Source organism: Theropithecus gelada, chromosome 15 (assembly GCF_003255815.1).
Source record: "Theropithecus gelada isolate Dixy chromosome 15, Tgel_1.0, whole genome shotgun sequence".
In the NCBI taxonomy this organism is placed as follows: domain Eukaryota; kingdom Metazoa; phylum Chordata; class Mammalia; order Primates; family Cercopithecidae; genus Theropithecus; species Theropithecus gelada.
In genome coordinates, this window is record NC_037683.1 from 75403008 (window position 1) to 75410696 (window position 7689).

Here is a 7689-nt window from a genome sequence, read left to right on the forward strand (position 1 = left end):
CCTCAGCCTCCCAAGCAGCTGGGACTACAGGTACGCACCACCATGCCCAGCTAGGTTTTGTATTTTTAGTAGAGATGGGGTCTCATCATGTTGGCTAGGCTGGTCTAAAACTCCTGGCCTCAAGTGATCCACACACCTCAGCTTCCCAAAGTGTGGGGATTACAGGCATGAGCCATCACGCCCAGCCTTTTTTTTTTTTTTTTAAAGACAGCGTCTCTCTTTGTCACCTAGGCTGGAGCATAGTGGCATGAGCACAGCTCATTGCAGCCTCAAACTTATGGGCTCAGGCAATCCTCTCACCTTAGTCTCCTGAATAGCTAGGACCACAGGTGCATGCTACCATACCCAGCTAATTTTTTTTTTTTTTGAGATTGTGTCTCGCACTGTCACCCAGTCTGGAGTGCAGTAGTGTGATCTCTGCTCACTTCAACCTCTGCCTCCTGGGTTCAAGTGATTCTCCTGCCTCAGCCTTCCGAGTAGCTGGGATTACAGGCACCCACCACCACACCTGGCTAATTTTTTGTATTTTTGGTAGAGATGGGGTTTCACTATGTTGACCAGGCTGGTCTCAAAACTATACAAGAACCTCACCTGAAGCAGGTGCCTAACAAGATGATACTTGCTCGCCTCACAAGCTGCGTCCACCACACCTGACTGCTTCCAGGCCATAACCAGGATTGTACTTCAGCATAGCCTCCGAGGGAAGGTACAGTCCTTGCTCAGGGAAGAAATAGCTTATTTATCAAACAAATGACTGAATTTTACCATTATATACAAGCAGGAAACCCAGCAACATGTGTAGGAGTTGATTTTGAGGATATCGCATTGGGAGAAGAATATAAAGATGAATAGAAGAGAATTCACTGGTTATGGGAATAGTCTCCCATGACTTGGGATTCAATGTTCTGGGACCTAGGGCTGGTCTAAATATACTATTAGGTTGGCTCCTTGAAGCTTGGACATGATAATGCCCTAGAGTATGTGAGGTAAAGTTGTCAGACATCTTGGCATTATATTGAGTAAAGGGGACATGTGAATCAAAGACGTAGGAACTTTAGAATGGATATATCTGAGAACCCATTACTGTCTTCTCTGGAAGGACCCTGAGAAAATTCCAATTTCCAAAACAATGGGAGATATACTAATATTGGGTATATCGTTTCTTTAGGAAGCTTGGTGGTACCTGTTCTCTGCAGTTCATGGAATCAGGCTGCCTAATATCAATGGGGATGATGGGATTCCAGAATGATAGAGACCAGTGGCAGGACTTAATTCTTAGAGGTGGGATGGGCATAATTATTGTAATGGGCATCAAAGTCAGGGTGGTAATTAGAGTGTTTTGACCTACATGGATATGTGGCAATTTTTTTTTTTTTGAGACAGAGTCTCACTCTGTCGCCCAGGCTGGAGTGCAGTGGCACGGTCTCGGCTCACTGCAACCTCTGCCTCCTGGGTTCAAGCAATTCTCTGCCTCAGCCTCCCAAGTAGCTGAGATTACAGGCACCTGCCACCACACCCAGCTAATTTTTTGTATTTTTAGTAGAGACGGGGTTTCACCATCTTGACCAGGCTGGTCTTGAACTCCTGACCTCGTAATCTGCCCACCTCGGCCTCCCAGAGTGCTGGGATTACAGGCGTGAGCCACCGCGCCCAGCCTGATATGTGGCAATTTTAGGGGCAAGATAAATGGATAACTGACCAGGTTGTTGCCTGATTTGTATGACAAAAGAGAATTGAAAGCTGGAAAGTAGAAAGCTGACATCAATACTGCTATGGAAAAATCACCCAGTCCCAAGAACTAAATTGATTTATAGGCCTAGAGTCCATTGACTCAAGAGGAAATCCTCCCCTTGAAGAAGAAGCTGGTAATGCCACCAAATATTTTTGTGATCCTTCCCTAAAAGGACCAGTGGCCATTTATCAGAGTAACTATGCCAGAGGGAAGGGGAATATCCAGGCTTTTAAAATCAGTGAGATATAAAGCCTAAGCTGGTACATATATTAGGAGATCCTGGATGCCATTCTGGTCCTCTAGTTACAATAGGAGTCATGGTGGTCAGATGATAAATGGAGTTTTAGCTCCAATTCACTTCACAGTAGAATTAGTGAGTAGTTATTTTCCTAGTCCTTGAATATATAAATGGAAAGGGTATCAAGTGGAACAGATATCAGACCCCTCACATGAGTTCCCCACACTGTGTAGATGAACAACTGTTATTTTCAGAAAAGCCAAGTAGAAGTGTCAGAAACTGACTATACCCTCACCCTCAGTCAAGAATGTAAATTAAAACCATATCTTAACCCAGAAAATATTGCAGGAATTAGCACCACTATCAGACTTGAAGAATGTATGCCTGTAGAAGAGGGTTAGGGTGGTCCATCATCCCACTCCCTTTCAATTCTTGCCACTTCTCTTAAAACCAGATGGATCACAGCAGATGATGGTGAGCCCCCATATGAACCGGTGGTGGTTCCACTCATGGTTGGGGGTAGGATATGATGATGATGGTGATGATGATTGTTTTTAAGATGGAGTTTTGCTCTTGTCACCCAGGCTGGAGTGCAATGGTGCAATCTTGGCTCACTGCAACCTCTGCCTCCCGGATTCAAGTGATTCTCCTGCTTCAGCCTCCCCAGTAGCTGGGATTACAGGTGCCCGCCACTACGCCTGGCTAATTTCTGTATTTAGTAGAGACCAGGTTTTACCATGTTGGCCAGGCTGGTCTTGAACTCCTGACCTCAAGTGATCCACCCGCCTCGGCCTCCCAAACTGCTGGGATTACAGGCGTGAACCACTGCGCCTGGTGGATATGATTATCTTTACAGAAGCATATCAATTTATCCTCTAGGATTTATGCAGGATCAGTTTAATGCTTTTTTTTCTAATTTCCATTAGTAGGAGGAATCAAATCAATTTGCCTTTATAGGACAGGCAGGCAAAGCATGAATTTAATGTCCCATGGGGCAAATTTTACCAACCGGAGAAAGGACATGGGAAAAAGCTGGTAGACAAACTGCTTGCCCTTCAAAGATTCCAAGAGGGCCAGGTACGGTGGCTCACGCCTGTAATCCCAGCACTTTGGGAGGCTGAGGCAGGTGGATCACTTGAGGTCAGGAGTTCGAGACCAGCCTGGCCAACATGATGAAACCCTGTCTTCACTAAAAATAAAAAAAATTAGCCATGTATGGTGGCTTACACCTGTAATCCCAACTACTTGGGAGGCTGAGGCAGGAGAATCGCTTGAATCTGAGAGGTGGAGGCAGAGGTTGCAGTGAGCTGAGATCGCACACTGCACTCCAGCCTGGACAACACGGCGAGACTCCATCTCAATAAAAAACATAGCAAAACAAACAAAACCAAACCAAAAAACCCCACAAAGATTCCAAGGGGCAGGAATTCCAACTAGCCTCTCTGGAGATATCCCACATTACCAAGAAACTTGTTAGATCTCTTTCACAGGTGTGGTCAGCTCAGTAAACACACAATCAATCTTGTGTTACTATTTTCTCCTTTCCTGCCTCACCTGCCTTTTCCCCTCACTCTTGCCTCCCTGGGACTGAATCGCTAACAAAGAATTAGCACAAAGTTTGTTTCATGTTCTGTTTTCTAAGAAAATGGCCCTCACCCTCACCTTACCCAACCAGGTGGTTGACTTTAGAAAGGAAAACAACTATGTAGATAAGCAGAAGTGCATTTTGAAATACAGTTTCTCTCTGCTATTTCTATGAAAATTAATAGAATGAAGTAAAAATCAAATAGATTGCTTTTAAAAGTTAAAAGCAGGTGGCATTTAGACATACTTGCACAACAGAAATATGAATTCTATTTTCCTCTGGAATAAAGAGCCAGATAGCTTATAAATTGACTTACTATTCCTTAATAAAATTAACATTGCTTGGAGGTATAGAGGCTTTGAATAGCCATGTAGCATCTGATAACTTTTACTTACATTTATTATGTAATATGTGTCAGCAAGCCAGTGTTCATGAACAGTTCTTTTTAAGATAACAAGTACTAAATATTTAAAATCTCTGCACCAGAATCCAAATATGATTGGCATTCTGATTTGGAAAATATTTTAAGGAGACAGTCTCTACCATTAATGATAAAAGTTGCGTTGTAGCATTAGTTTAGCAGCCAACCTGTGAAATGCTGAGTTTAATCCTCAAACCTCTGAGGCGCTGGGCATATTTGGAAGACCTGGAGCAAGTTCCTTGATTTTTCAACAAAAAAGGCAAGAATTAAAGGCCTCTTGGGGGGAGACAAGCTCTGAGGTTCCCAGGCTTTCTGGTTTAACAAAGCTTTAGTGAGTTGACCTTCAGGGCACAGCTGAAGGTACAGCTTTTAATTTAACTCTATTTTTCTGAGCAGAACTAACTAAACACATTGAGTAATTTTATTTCTTTGTTTAATTGTCATTTTCCATTTCACTGTATTCCATGATATGCCGTGTAACAGAGTCTAGAGATGTACATACCAGTGAGAGTGGTCTCCGCAGGTGGTTGGACCTAGGGAAGAGGGTTTTGCAGGCCCTAGGAGCATTTTTGAGGCTACTTGGGCAGAGCATTCTGTGGTCCCAGGAAGCCCAAGTGTGATCTGGAAGTGTGGGAGGTATTGGGTCCTGCTAGGCGTGTCCCTTGGCTTGTAGACCTCACCCTACAGTGAGGGAGTTTGCAGAAATAAATTCAGCAGGATGGGACCCTATAAAGTTTGGGACTTAGGGCAGGGCCTGGATCTAGAGGTAGTACCAGAGCTTGGCATAATCAGGGAACAAAAAGACTGTTGAGGCTGGATGAAAGTAAGCATAGGAAACTTGGTAATAAGATAAAATTGATAAGCCAAACCTTGAAGACCATGAGAAGGTGTTTGGATTTTTGTTTTGTTGGGATGGTTGTCTGCCAGTCAGATGGCACTTAACAGCTGCAGACCCTTAAGTGGGAGCTGACTTGGGATCTTGTCTGAGTTTATCTGCAAAGCTTTGAGCTAAGACCTTCTGCAAAAAGAACTTGAGATTTTAACTAGTCTATGGTCAAGTAGAGGTTAAAGTAGGCCACAGTATAAGGATGTAGCCAAGGTGGTATCACAGCCCTGAGGAAAGAGCTTTTCTATTATATGACTCACTGATGCACACACTTGGACCTAGAACTGGAAACAGTACCTGTTCCAACTAACCCAAGAGCTGGGCAGGAGGTAGAAGGCTGCACACTTTGCTTTGAGGCTGACAAATCTGGCTGAGTATCCTTTTGTGCTTCGTGATGTCTTCACCTTACTTACAAACACCCTGAGATTTTTTTACAACAATGCCCTTGGACGCCTTCATTTGCCTCTTACCTTTTTATAAACTGAATCCAGTTTGCCTGACGTTTCAATCTCTGGCATTTGGGTTACATATTAGTTCTCTGTCTTGCCAGCTTTCAAATGTAGTCTTCTCTAATGGATTCTGACTTACTTGGCCTTTCTGACCTCCTGATGCCACATAGCAAATACTGTTCCACTTCTGCTTTCTTGGAAAGTACCTTCTACCCTAGCTAGAACAACCTCTGCCTCTCAGCAAGGTGAAATTGAATATTTTGTTATGAGCCACTGAATTCAGAGAAATCTGCTTGAAGGCAATGGTCTGTTTTTTTTTTTTTTTTTTTTTCCCTCCCTGAACCTAGGGAATAAGATATTACAGGGGGGAAAATTCAGACCCCTGAATACAGGCTTCTGCTGGGTCCACCTAATCAGTTGAGGTTGGGATGGAGATACAGCTGGGGCTAGCAGCTGCTGTGGGAAGCCAAGTCTACCTCTATTCACCAATCCAGAGGAATTTAGAGGCAATTCAGCAAAAACTCTCTGAAATCAAACAGTCATGATGATTTATGAATATCCAGAGCTTTGGTTGGGAATGGACAAGGGCATTGGTGGGTGCAAACTGATTATGTTTCCAACATATTGTACTTTAGGAGACATGGAGGGCGATGGTCCTGCTCCTGAAGCCCCACAGTCATTTTTAGAGGGGGTAAATGAAGGTCCACCCACAAGAACTGATAGGGATTGCTCACCTACCAGGAGGAAGGGTTAAGACCTCCACAGCTTTTTCAGCTATCCTGGGGGAAGTGAGAGGGGACTAATACAAACTTTCACAGTTCGACCACAGCCTCAAGAGAGGATTATGCAATGAGCTGGCTCAGGTCACCAGGCTTGAGCTTCCCAATATTAACAAGCTTCTGTGCAAGGCTAACGGTGAGACTGGCACACAACCATTCCTCTTCTTTCTCTTGGGTGGTAGCAGAGTAGTGTGTATGTGCATGTCCATTTTTTTCTGCCTGTCTCCCTACCTCTAAGCAGGTCATCTATATTCCTACAAGATATAATGCCTGTTCTTGATGCAGACTGCATTATTCATACTCTACTTCTAAAAGATGCTTGCTTAAAGAATACCTATTGCATAAAAAGTGTATATTATTTTAATTTTAGAGGTTTTTTTAACTGGTGATAATATTCAAGAATGCCTTCCTTTAGCAAGTGGCCTCTTCCTTATAGCAAAAACCTTTGGAAATGCTTTGCATGTGATGTTGCATTATACAGAAGTCCCTGGGCAATCTTTGGTAATAATGGCTAATGTTTAATAGTGGCAACAGAACTTCTGCCATTTGGGAGGTGACAGAGTAGCTAAGAACTTGGCCCTGAATCAGGTGGACCTGGATTCAAATGTCTGCAGTGCCATTTATAAGTTATGAAGACTTGGGCAAGTTCCTTAACATCTGCCTTGATTTTCTCATTTGTCAAATGGGAGTATTAATTCCTTTCTCAAAGGGCTTTACTGAGAATTAAAGAAGATAATATATGTGAAGTCCTTGGCACATAGCAAGTACTCAAATGCATGATATGTACATTTACTAGACTCTATCACTGTCCTCACACTTATTAATAATCTCTAAATATTTGCAGAACATAGGTGCAGTGCCTGTAAGCTGAGCTACTTGAGAGGCTGAGGTGGGAGGATAGCTTAAGCCCAGGAGTTCAAGTTCAGCCTGAGCAACACAGTGAGACCTTAATTTCTTTAAAAAAAAAAAAGTGCAGGACATTTCTTTTTTTTTTTTTTTTTTTTGAGACAGAGTCTCGCTCTGTGGCCCAGGCTGGAGTGCAGTGGCCAGATCTCAGCTCACTGCAAGCTCCGCCTCCCGGGTTCACGCCATTCTCCTGCCTCAGCCTCCAGAGTAGCTGGGACTACAGGCGCCCGCCACCTTGCCCGGCTAGTTTTTTTTTTTTTTGTATTTTTTAGTAGAGACAGGGTTTCACCGTGTTAGCCAGGATGGTCTCGAACTCCTGACCTCGTGATCCACCTGTTTCGGCCTCCCAAAGTGCTGGGATTACAGGCTTGAGCCACCGTGCCCGGCCCTAGGACATTTCTTACATGTGAAAATGTTTGTTACTGAAGTGTCATATGAAAAAGCCTGTTTCATCTCTTGCTGTTTTCAAATCATGATATGGTTTCTTTTTTTCAGAAAAACTTGCAGTGTGGAAATATTCTCATGTACTAGAAATTGATTGCATTGTTTTGCTAAGGGCCTTCCAAAAAGGATAAGTATGATTTGGTGGCTAGCTTACATATAAACAATGAGCTAGAACTCACTTAGTAATGGCATCTTTTCAGGGTTAACTAGACTTTCAGATTCACTGAGAAGACTGCATGAGTCATTTTC